We start from the raw sequence: 11774 nt of genomic DNA on the forward strand, positions 1-11774 counted from the left end.
CCCATCGCTCCACAAAAGCCGCGGCCCTTGCAGAGCAAGGGGAACAACTACTTCAAGGTCTCATGACGAGTGACGTCACCGATTGAAACGCTATTAGCGCGCACCACCACTAACCATTTCACATCGGTTACACTGACATCCCCAAAACTCCTCACATATAGAGGGAGGTAGGTACAAACAGAATCTGCACATTCACACATTACACACAGAGCTCATCTCTGTTTGAAGATATGCCGTTGCCATGACAATATGTGGACCAGAGGTGTTTTGAGCAGTAGTCTGGGTGCAGTTGAGTACAGCTCTGCTCTACTCTGCTCTGCTCCCTCTGTGAGTGATGTATGCATATGCATAATGCTAATCCACTATCACAAGTTAAGTTTCCTCCAGACTTGATTTAATATGGCCCAGTTCCATTTACACTGAACAAAAAATGTGAAGTGTTGGTCCCATGTTTCATGAGCTGAAATAAAAGATCCCAGAAATGTTCAATACACACAAAAAGCATTTCTCCTTTGCCAAGATAATCCATCCACCTGACAGGTGTGGCATAGCAAGGGTTATGGTATGGGCAGGCATAAGCTACGAACGAACACAATTGCATTTTATCGATTGGCAATTTGAATGCACAAAAATACCGCAACGGGATCCTAAGGCCCATTGTGAGGCCCATTTTTTTTTTTTAAGTTATCTGTGACCAACAGATGAAAATCCATAGATTAGGGCCTAATGCATTTATTTCGATTGACTGAATTCCTCATATGAACTGCAACTCAGTAAAATCTTTGAAATTGTTGCATGTTGCGTTTATATTTTTGTTCAGTATGGATTGGCTCATCATAACGAGGGAAGATGGCACTTTTGCCAGCAATAAAGCTTCCACGGCCTGTTCCTCAGACAGTGAACATCTGGCAATATCTACATTTTCGACACCTTGATCAGTTCGCACTTTAGAAGTAAAGAAAATAGCTACTTTTTTGTAGATATGAAAACAATAACTGAGATATCAATCTAAAGCAGCAGATGTCATTTTCAGGATGTGTCAATACAGCACTGAAAGCTTAACACCAGACTGGTATTGTGGTTGTTCATTAGGTGATGGGAAATATGCAATATGTATACAAAAGAATATACTTACCTGTTGTATCTTGAAAAAAAGCATTGGAATTAAAAGTGAAATGTTTAATAACCTCTTAACCTGCTTCGTTATTTATGTATTGCCAGTTGATGAAGAACAACTCCTATTTCATACATCATTGAAAATGTGTCTAGGAATAAGGAAGAATAAAAAAGTTTAAATAACTTCTTAGATTTGATGGAGACATTATACATCTTAGTACCTTATCAATTTATGATTTGTATCAATGTGGACGAGAGACAGGGGTGTAGGAACAGAGTATTTTTGCCGAGCAATGCAACAAAGCTGGATCATTCTGGCAATGATACCTGCACCATCTACATGCTGCAAAGACTCTTCACCATTGTACATGATGGCCCATTGCTCTGAGACTTCCTTTGACCATTCTAAAGCCCGCATGGGGCATCCTTGCCTTTATGGCACTGACTTTCTGGTCTAACTCTTCATCTGACATATCAGAATAGCATTCCCTGACAGACATATTGTGTTCTTTCATCCTTCTGTAAAAAAAAAGCTAACCGTTTCACTGTCATGAAATATGATTATATATCGACTATGAAACAAATAGGACATGGCCTGCTTATGAGTTGCCATGAAAGAAAGTTAGATTAATTCAACTGAAAATGGCGAGAACAGGGGTTTGTAGCTAAATGCTATTGGTTAGCTTGAGAATAATAACGGAATGATTTATCATTCTACGGTATGTATGTAATATAGTACAATGTTATGAACCGACACTGAATCGTAGGAGCTAACTACTAGCTATGTAAAAGTTGGACGGAAGAACGCCCAGTGCTGCTTACCTGAGATGCCATCATCACACAGTCCTTCTTCGTAGGTGTCCGCTATGACTTCCTTTGTGTCGGAAAGAAAGGCTGAATGAATAGTATTGGTGGTAGCCAAACTGACACTCAATAAATTGGCCAAACTGGAGGGTGGTTGATAGCGAAATTAAATTGGAGTTTTGTTTTCAAATACATTTTTTGTTTTCAAAAAGTTTTGCGCTCTATTACAAAATCTTTGATTCCAAATTCTTTTTTTTAACTTTTGAAGCCTCGTTTTTGCTTTCAGAACATTAAGTGATTCAAAATAAAAAAGTTGTTTCAGAAAAAAATGTTTTGACTTGAAAATAAAAAGGTTTTGCTCTCGACAAAAAGACATCCATTTGTTGCAGGTTGGGGAGGGGGTTGGGGAGGGGCTAATAGCTGAACAAGAGACTATTCAACCTTTACTAAAGAATAGTCTAATAGCCGAGCTAGATGTGAGGAAAAAAAACGTCCTATCACAGACCAGATTTGCCTTAACGACCAAGGGGGAGTTAGAGCACTGATTATGCTTTTGGGTCCCAAAGCACTACTGTCTCTAACTGACAATGAATTGCCATTATAAACCGATAATTGTGCACGACTTCAAATGAAGCAAGCAGGGAGCAGGTTTTGAACCCTCAACCTTCTTGACCGAAGTCCAGCGCGCTATCGACGGTGCACCAAAAGCATGCTCAAGCCACAGAGTCGATAGAGCGAGTCCTTGCGGTAGCTTGATACTCAATGTAGTAACGTAATGACTTTTCAAATAAGTTACCTTACACGTTATGTTGGCTGACAATTTGTTAGCTATGCTGTCCTTACGAACCACATAGCATATCATTGCAGCAGTATGTACTGGTATGTTAGCTATCTACCTAACGTTAGCAGTTATACATCAAACTTGACAGTATATTAACTATAGGCTATCTAACTACCCAACGTTTATTTACTTGATTATTCCCGTCATTCTTAGCTTAGCTAAATGGTATAGTCGGAGTGCGTTCTCAATGGACATTCGGGTGCTTTCGTAAATTCGCTCTGGCTATCTACTCCGATTTCAGAGCACTCTCGTCTGAGTGTACCAAAGCGCAGAATAATACAATTACGAGCGGTCAACACCCGTTGAATATGGCCGGTGTCAGTAAACGTCGGCAAAAAATTCAATTGTTTCCAGCAGCACAGTTACAGTCACCGACGCTTTGGTTAACACGAAAACTGCCTAACCAGCTCTGCTAGGGCGAGTAAAATGGTCAGAGTGGTCTCATTTGTGTCTGGAAGTAGCTAGCAAGCTAGCCAATGTTAGCTTGGATGCTTGACTGCCTCAGCCCGAACATCCTGTGTGCGCTCCGAGAGCGAAACGGTCTGAATTTACCCAGAGGGTTTTGCGTTTTCATGGAATAGAAACAACATAATATTAATCAAATTCATTAAGCAAGTACCAGTCAAAAGTTTGTACACACCTAGTCATTCCAGGATTTTTCTATATTTTTACTATTTTCTACATTGTAGAATAATAGTGAAGACATCACAACTATGAAATAACACATATGGAACCAGTTAAGAACTCATTCTTATTGACAAGGACAGCCTACTCCTTCCTCATCGTTCGGGGTAGAACCCCAGTCTCCCGCGTGTCTGCAATATGGAAGACTATCAAATGCATCTCAAAGATGCCCTCTAGTGGTCAAACTAGCAATAACTTGCAGTAACAGAAAAAGTGGCTGAGAATAAAATGACGTGCCACAGAATGCTGCAGCAGCACGCAAGGAGGAACCACTGTAGACCACTCCCCTCGCTCATCCCTCTGTGGTGTTGTCTAGGACCTGCTGCCCAAGCCAAGGGTTAGAGTATGAAGTCCTAAACTCTGCTATGGAAGTAGCTTCTGAACTCCAAATACCCACAACATGACACATAAGAACCAAACTGGAGTAACATGGTATAGAATCGTGTAATGCTCCATGCTTCATGGTTCAATCACAGCATGCTGTCATGACACTGAGAGCAACATTTACACAGGAAGGCAACATTTACAAATGTCGGATATGTGTTGCATCAACATGTTGATCCCAAGCCTATGTAGTCTGAAGTCCCACTGCTTGTACAGACGTTCTCCAGGCGATCAATAGGCCCCATGGATAGGGAGCTAGTAATGTGCAACAAGCCACACATAGACAAAATCTCTCTCACACACACACACACACACACACACACACACACACTGCTTCTAACCAAGACTATTTAATATGGTGGTCTGTTACTGAATGTTCTACACATTATATTTTTCTAAATCACTAGAAAACAAGCATGAACTCCGTGCTGTCTGACCTTGATTTCAAAGTGCATTCACTTACACTAACACACTTGTGTTAACTGACTGTATAGAATAACTCAATCAAACCTGTGTTGAATAGCCATGGCTGACTGCTGTCACTCCATGGGAAAGATTCATGAATATAGGTTTCTCTACTAAGCCTCTGTTATCACCTACAGCTAGCAACCTATATGAAAGCAGTCCCAGGGTAAACCGTTGAACATGGCAAACAAGTGGACATGTCAGATTTTAATCAAAAACGTGTGGTGTGTTATGAGCATAACTACAGCGAATCAATTTATAAAAAATTTACTTGACATGAAAATGTCCTACCACAAAGTTTGAGAAGAGCAAAAATCTACACATTTTATCTTCGCATTCTAAAATAATTTGAAATAATCATCTATTTCCTATTACTTATTTCATTTCCATGATCATTGCAGAATAAATTCATCAACTTTTCTGACTGTGATGGTTTCATACTTGTGAAATAGCCTATAGGCCTACAGCAAGTTAGGATAGGCTACCATTCATCCCATCTCTCATTTAATTGGACCCACTTCACAATAGTAAATAGATAAGCTATTTGAAGTGTTTTGCTTTATCCAATCCAAAGCGCAGTTTAACGGTAGAACAGACAGTTCACCTTTTCCATTGACATTTGCATTTGTAGGCTACCTCTAAATACCGTAATGTCAAATTTCTTGAGAAGACAATATTTAATTTATAAACATAATTGTCAGATACAGCAAATGTCACCGCAAAAAAAAAAACATTCTGCACCTCCAAAGACATTTCATCAAATGCGCCATTGCTTTTTCATTTAGATGTACTGTCTTGGCCTAATTCCAAGCCCAGCCCTGCTTAGATTTGATATTTGTCACTGAATACTACAAAGGGGTTATCGTGAGAATGATTATTAAAAGATCTCTTAAATCACTACATATATTCACTGTTGCAAGCGAAGTCATTCCAAAGGGTATGTTAAATTAACAGAGTATATGAAATGTAACCATAATTTGTAAATCACATATCATCAATAAGACTACTGAGGCCTACATATACTGAACAAAAATATAAACGCAACACGCAACAATTTCAAAGATTTTACTGAGTTATAGTTCATATAAAGAAATCAGTCAATTAAAATAAATAATTAATTTGGCTCTAATCTATGGATTTCACATGACTGGGAATAAAGATATGCATCTGTTGGTCACAGATACCTTTTTAAGAAATGGTAGGGGCTTGGATCAGAAAACCCGTCAGTATCTGGTGTGACCACCATTTGCCTCATCCAGCGCGACACAGCATGCTGTGCAGGCCATGGAAGAACTGGGACATTTTCAGCTTCCAGGAATTGTGTACAGATCATTGCGGCATGGGGCTGTGCATTATCATGCTGATACATGAGGTGATCGCAGTGGATGAATGGCACTAAAATGGGCCTCAGGATCTTGTCACGGCATCCCAGCAAACCGCTCTCCCACACGATGCCATACAAGCAGTCTACATTTAAATCAAACTTAAAATGCATTTTGCCTAGTTTGATTTGGTTTAATTTGATTTGATTCTTTAACTTTGATTCTTGGTTGAGATGGAGACGAGAATCCAACATATCAATTATACATTTGTAGACAAACTGAAATTAAAGTCAGACTAAGTCAGTGGCACAAAATATACATCTACTTCAAATGTCTACTCCCGCTCCCCCTCTCCGGCGCTCAACGTCGCCAAGGGCGGTTGCCGAAACAACCAGGGATGCCTCAGAATAAACCCCCGTCAAAGGGAAGCAACAGGGATACTTTTTTTTTTTTTTACTGGTGACGTCAGGTTCAAGGGTGGCTGCCGAAGCAACCAGGGATGCCTCAGCCGGCTCGACAGGTTCCCCCGCCTCAGCCGGCTCGACAGGTTCCCCCGCCTCAGCCGGCTCGACAGGTTCCCCCGCCTCAGCCGGCTCGACAGGTTCCCCCGCCTCAGCCGGCTCGACAGGTTCCCCCGCCTCAGCCGGCTCGACAGGTTCCCGCACCTCAGCCGGCTCGACAGGTTCCCGCACCTCAGCTGGCTCTACAGGTTCCTGCGTCTCAGCAGAAGCGACCGGCCCGCTCCTTGTTCTCGGGCCCGTCCCTCTGGTCTGCGTCCTGCGGCTGGAGCAGCGCGTCAGGGAGGGGGTACTGTCACGTCTACTCCCGCTCCCCCTCTCCGGCGCTCCACGTCGCCAGTTTATTCATTATTACGCACACCTGCCACCATCGTTACGTGCACCTGCGCTTCATGAGACTCACCTGGACTCCATCACCTTCCAGATTACCTCCCATATATCTGTCACTCCCTTTGGTTCTTTCCCAAGACGTTGACTCTGTTTCTGTGTTTCATGTCTGTACGCTACTCGTGTATCTTGTTTTGTTCCATGTTCCGTTATTTATTAAATTCACTCCCAGTACTTGCTTCCTGATTCTTAGCGTGCACGTTACAGTTGATATTTGGTTGCGTTGACAACCAAACACAATTCAATATCACTTTTGCAATACATTAAATAGGCTATTAACTTGTCGACAAGTTAACTAATTATATGTCGGATTCACATCTCCAACTAAACCAAAAATAAAAGTTAAAGAATAAGATTAAGCCAGTGGCTCAGATGAAAACTATCCAACCATTAGATATCCTTTTAATGTTGATACTTTTCAGAAATAACACACACAGAAATTTAGTGTAAAATGTATACAACAGTTATACATGAGGCCGCAGGACATATCGCCTACTCTCACCACTTCCATAAGAACCTGAATTCCTCTAGGTCTCCTCAGAATTTCTGCTCTGATTTCTCCTCAGTCTCCTTTCTCCACATTAACCTCATCTTATTATTAGTAATAATGATAGAAATGTAAGGGCCAGCAGCTGTTCCTGCCTATTCCCGCCACAGCCCCTCTGGAGAGATCCACTAGTGTAGTCTCTGATGATTATAGTTAACCAAAGCCATGTGCCAGATTAGAGGGCTGAGGCATCTGTGCAGTGTGCAGTACACACGGCTGCATCTGCAGCTGGAGGTTGGGGTGTGTGTGATGGGTGTGTTTCTACTGAGTGGTGTCAAGATGCGGGGCTTGGGTGTATGGTGGAGTGACAGGGTGTGTTAGTACTGTAGCAGCGCAGATGGAAAGAATGCTTCAGAGATTAAAGCGAGGAACAAAAGAGTAAAAAGGGAGCGGGAAAGGCGGGTTACCCACTCGCCGACTAATTCTAACAAGGCACCCCGATCTCTGCCCCCTGTATTTCTGTCTTTTCTTCACGCGAATGATAGGGATTTGGGCCTGGTCTCGAAGAAGCAGTATATCTTTCGCGTCAGACTCATTAAATAAAAAATCTTTGTTGAGTTCGAGATGAGTAATCGCTGTTCTGATATCCAGACGCTCTTTTCGGTCATAAGAGATGGTAGCAGCAACATTACGTACAAAATAAGTTACAAACAATGCGAAAAAATAGCACAGTTGGTTAGGAGCCCGTAAAAAGGCAGGCATACTCTCTGCCGCAATTATCTCAGCAATGACTTCTTTAAACCACTGTTTGGGAAGCTGGATACAGACATGAGACAGGCCGTTATGTGTTCTTAGACTCATGATGAGTTGTTTTATGAGCTCTTAAAAGGGGAGTGAATTAAGTAAGAAATGGTTTTGCATCATCGTCTCACAGATGGTTTGGTGTGGTTCAGGTTTAGTAGCTCTGACATTAATTTCTCAGTGAATCAGAGCAGCACATCCATCCATTACTTGTGAGGGGACAGAGGAGAGACAGTAGGGAGACGTAGGGAGAGACGGATGGGCTGGCTGGGATAAACACCTGGAAGTCATGGGAGCCGTCTGTCTGTGTCAACCCTGCCTCGAGCAAAAGTTGTGCTCACATAAAGGCACAATGACTCACAAGATTCTTATTTTGGAACAAAGATAAGACACTATACTACTGAGCCAGTGAGGGAGATTTTGGTGTCTGATGACTAAAGCCTAGTTCTAGAGTTTTCCCTGAGCACGTGACCAGATTTGTGTAGAGTGACTTTACCTAATTACTGAAGACCTAAGACACGCAAGTCACTAAGACTAAAAATAGGAGGTTCAGTATTACTCTGCTGCAGTACACAGATGTATCTAATTACTCAGTAGTCAACAGAGCAGTACAACACAACTATATCTAATTACTCATTAGTCAGAGCAGTACAGCACAACTATATCTAATTACTCAGTAGTCAACAGAGCAGTACAACACAACTATCTAATTACTCAGTAGTCAACAGAGCAGTACAACACAACTCTATCTAATTACTCAGTAGTCAACAGAGATGTACAGCACAACTATATCTATTACTCAGTAGTCAACAGAGCAGTACAGCACAACTATATCTAATTACTCAGTAGTCAACAGAGCAGTACATCACAACTATATCTAATTACTCAGTAGTCAACAGAGCCGAACAACACAACTATATCTAATTACTCAGTGTCAACAGAGCAGTACAACACAACTATATCTAATTCCTCAGTAGTCAACAGAGCAGTACAGCACAACTATATCTAATTACTCAGTAGTCAACAGAGATGTACAGCACAACTCTAATTACTCAGTAGTCAACAGAGCAGTACAACACAACTATATCTAATTACTCAGTAGTCAACAGAGCAGTACAGCACAACTATATCTAATTACTCAGTAGTCAACAGAGATGTACAGCACAACTCTAATTACTCAGTAGTCAACAGAGATGTACAGCACAACTATATCTAATTACTCATGAGTCAACAGAGCAGTACAGCACAACTATATCTAATTACCAGTAGTCAACAGAGCAGTACAGCACAACTATATCTAATTACTCAGTAGTCAACAGAGCAGTACAACAACATATCTAATTACTCAGTAGTCAACAGAGCAGTACAGCACAACTCTATCTAATTACTCAGTAGTCAACAGAGCAGTACAACACAACTATATCTAATTACTCAGTAGTCAACAGAGCAGTACAACACAACTATATCTAATTACTCAGTAGTCAGAGCAGTACAGCACAACTATATCTAATTACTCAGTAGTCAACAGAGCAGTACAGCACAACTATATCTAATTACTCAGTAGTCAACAGAGCAGTACAGCACACTATATCGAATTACTCAGTAGTCAACAGAGCAGTACAGCACAACTATATCTAATTACTCATGTAGTCAACAGAGCAGTACAGCACAACTATATCTAATTACTCAGTATCAACAGAGATGTACAGCACAACTATATCTAATTACTCAGTAGTCAACAGAGCAGTACAACACAACTATATCTAATTACTCAGTAGTCAGAGCAGTACAACACAACTATATCTAATTACTCAGTAGTCAACAGAGCATTCAGCACAACTATATCTAATTACTCAGTAGTCAACAGAGCAGTACAACACAACTATATCTATTACTCAGTATCAACAGAGCAGTACAACACAACTATATCTAATTACTCAGTAGTCAACAGAGCAGTACAACACAACTATATCTAATTACTCAGTAGTCAAGCAGTACAGCACAACTATATCTATTTACTCAGTAGTTAACAGAGCAGTACAGCACAACTATATCTAATTACTCAGTAGTCAACAGAGCAGTACAACACAACTATATCTAATTACTCAGTAGTCAGAGCAGTACAAACAACTATATCTAATTACTCAGTAGTCAACAGAACAGTACAGCACACCTATATCTAATTACTCAGTAGTCAACAGAGCAGTACAACACAACTATATCTAATTACTCAGTAGTCAACAGAGCAGTACAACACAACTATATCTAATTACTCAGTAGTCAACAGAGCAGTACAGCACAACTATATCTAATTACTCAGTAGTCAACAGAGCAGTACAACACAACTATACTAATTACTCAGTAGTCACAGAGCAGTACAACACAACTATATCTAATTACTCAGTAGTCAACAAGATGTACAGCACAAGTATATCTAATTACTCAGTAGTCAACAGACAGTACAACACACTATATCTAATTACTCAGTAGTCAACAGAGCAGTACAGCACAACTATATCTAATTACTCAGTAGTCAGAGCAGTACAACAAACTATATCTAATTACTCAGTAGTCAACAGAGCAGTAACAGCACAACTATATCTAATTACTCAGTAGTCAACAGAGATGTACAGCACAACTATTCTAATTACTCAGTAGTCAACAGAGATGTACGCACAACTATATCTAATTACTCAGTAGTCAACAAGAGCAGTACAACACAACTATATCTAATTACTCAGTAGTCAACAGAGCAGTACAGCACAACTATATCTAATTACTCAGTAGTCAACAGAGCAGTACAACACAACTATATCTAATTCCTCAGTAGTCAACAGAGCAGTACAACACAACTATATCTAATTACTCAGTAGTCAACAGAGATGTACAGCACAAGTATATCTAATTACTCAGTAGTCAACAGAGCAGTACAACACAACTATATCTAATTACTCAGTAGTCAACAGAGCGTACAGCACAACTATTCTAATTACTCAGTAGTCAGAGCAGTACAACACAACTATATCTAATTACTCAGTAGTCAGAGCAGTACAGCACAACTATATCTAATTACTCAGTAGTCAACAGAGCAGTACAGCACAACTATATCTATTTACTCAGTAGTCAACAGAGCAGTACAACACAACTATATCTATTTACTCAGTAGTCAACAGAGCAGTACAACACAACTATATCTAATTACTCAGTAGTCAACAGAGCAGTACAACACAACTATATCTAATTACTCAGTAGTCAACAGAGATGTACAGCACAACTATATCTAATTACTCAGTAGTCAACAGAGATGTACAGCACACTCTATCTAATTACTCAAGTCAGAGCAGTACAACACATATATCTAATTACTCAGTAGTCAGCAGTACAGCACAACTATATCTAATTACTCAGTAGTCAACAGAGCAGTACAGCACAACTATATCTATTTACTCAGTAGTCAAGCATGTACAGCACAACTCTATCTAATTACTCAGTAGTCAACAAGCAGTACAGCACAACTATTCTAATTACTCAGTAATCAAGAGCAGTACAACACTAATATCTAATTACTCAGTAGTCAGAGCAGTACAGCACAACTATATCTAATTACTCAGTAGTCAACAGAGCAGTACACCACAACTATATCTAATTACTCAGTAGTCAAAAGAGCATGCAGCACAACGATATTAATTACTCAGTAGTCAGAGCAGTACAACACAACTATATCTAATTACTCAGTAGTCAGAGCAGTACAGCACAACTATATCTAATTACTCAGTAGTCAGAGCAGTACAGCACAACTCTATCTAATTACTCAGTAGTCAACAGAGCAGTACAGCACAACTATATCTAATTACTCAGTAGTCAACAGAGCAGTACAGCACAACTATATCTAATTACTCAGTAGTCAACAGAGCAGTACAGCACAACTATATCTAATTACTCAGTAGTCAGAGCAGTACAACACA

This window comes from Salvelinus namaycush, chromosome 15, assembly GCF_016432855.1.
Source record: "Salvelinus namaycush isolate Seneca chromosome 15, SaNama_1.0, whole genome shotgun sequence".
NCBI classification, from domain to species: Eukaryota; Metazoa; Chordata; class Actinopteri; order Salmoniformes; family Salmonidae; genus Salvelinus; species Salvelinus namaycush.